This window comes from Melospiza georgiana, unplaced genomic scaffold, assembly GCF_028018845.1.
Source record: "Melospiza georgiana isolate bMelGeo1 unplaced genomic scaffold, bMelGeo1.pri scaffold_51, whole genome shotgun sequence".
Taxonomy (NCBI): domain Eukaryota; kingdom Metazoa; phylum Chordata; class Aves; order Passeriformes; family Passerellidae; genus Melospiza; species Melospiza georgiana.
The window spans coordinates 973,674-975,387 of record NW_026652218.1 but is presented as its reverse complement, the minus strand read 5'-3'; the positions used below and the strand labels follow the sequence as shown (position 1 = coordinate 975,387).

The following is a 1,714-nucleotide window of genomic DNA, read 5'->3' as shown; positions in this document are numbered from 1 at the left end:
CTCCTGTGTTTCCTTCAGTCCTTGAGGCCCCTTGCACTTTGCAGAGGGGCATGCAAAGGGAGAAGGCTGTGAAGAAATATGAATTATGTTCTCTTGATGCAGAGTGTGATTTTATACACTCTCTCTTATGGTGCAGATGCTCTTCATTTCTACTGTGTTGATTATTCTTATTAATACATATTTTAATTTGCTCTTGCATTCTTCCCATAGAAAAGTTTTCCTTGTGTATTTGATTTAGATCTGCAAATGTTGATACGTAACTTTAGGTACCTGAATTTAGCCCATTTCTCCTCTCACTTTAATTTCAGAAAATGTCAGAATTACAGATGTACGCACTAAAGTATCCAAGATTTCTGTGCAACAGAAAGATGAGTAAACAGTAGTACAGCCCAATCTACATTACCTTTAGCAGTTACCAAAGCCAGTAGATATTTAGAAAAGTGTGCCTTCTTTCAGCAATATTACAAATAGATGGTTATATACAAATTATAATATTATAATATTATAATATTGGCTTTACACAAATATTAAAATGGATTCTATATGTGTGATGTTAATTAAACTTAGAGAGCTCCCAAGGCCTTGAACATACTTTTTTCTGATTTTGCAATAAACTATCTTTTAAAACTCTGTTTGGAAAGCAGAAGGTAGGAACATCAGTCATCTGTTGTGTTTGACTTTATTGTTATTTGAGATTGTAGTAAATACTGAGCATGAGCTGGGATGCAGATTGTAATTGCTCATCTTTCCAAAGATAGATATGGATACTATTAACATGTGCCCTGTTTATTGTTCCTAACTGACTAATTTACTGCAGTAGTTTTATAGTGCATTTTTATTGTTGTAATATCTAAATGTAGTGGGAGAATATATATTTGACTTGGGGTAGTTTGGCTTTTGTTTTTCGAATAATAAAACCACTCTCTTCAGCCTGGTGAAGAAGAAATCTGCTTCTGTCCTTGTGTACAGCTATGGGTTTGTTTACATAGCTTCTCCTTCCCTTTTCTGCCTAGGCTTTCTCACCTGCAGTTTTCAGTAGAAAAGCAACAAACCTTTGAAAGGCTAAAGATCAACATAACTGTGACCCTCAATCAATACCTCCTTCTTCCAATTTCTAAAGATCTCTTTGTCCTGGGCACTCAGTATGGCCTTTTTCCTCAAAGTTCTTTGGCTGTCTTGAATGCTTACAGCGTAAAAGGTAATCCCTGATCTATTTTCAACTCCCTGCTCAGCTGCAGACTGCTGGAAGGGAACTAGGACTGGTACTGGAGACCTGGCAGCTTGTCCAGGAAGCAAAATTTTTGAAATAATGGTAATGTGGAGAAGCATGCAAGTCCGGGTGGTGAACTCATATATGCAAGTACTTGCAGTTTCCTGACAGGACTTTACAGTTCAAGGGTATGGTCTCTTCTTATTTCTGTCCCTTAATACTCAATCCTTGCCACATTTCTTCAACTTCTTTTGCATTGTCATCTTCCGTGTTTTATTCCTCTCTTCTTCTCTCTGTGACTTTCTATGCAGGATGGATAACCTGTCATACACTGTCAGCTTGCTCAGTGACCGAGTAGTGATATGATGGTGTAGAAATTGTAGGCACACAGTAGGCAAACGTGTCATGCTTCTGTGTGCCCTCTGCAGGCAGACCTGCTTCCCAAACCTTCAGTCAGACTTGGAAAAAAGGCTTGTCACCACTACTTTGTTGTGGTTTATGCAT

The 1,714-nt window shown here is 38.0% G+C and overlaps 1 pseudogene; it reads left to right on the top strand.

The window, feature by feature from the left end:
* The window catches only part of LOC131096532 (zinc finger protein 189-like), a 435,229-nt pseudogene that overhangs the window by 71,631 nt on the left and 361,884 nt on the right, over positions 1–1,714 (top strand).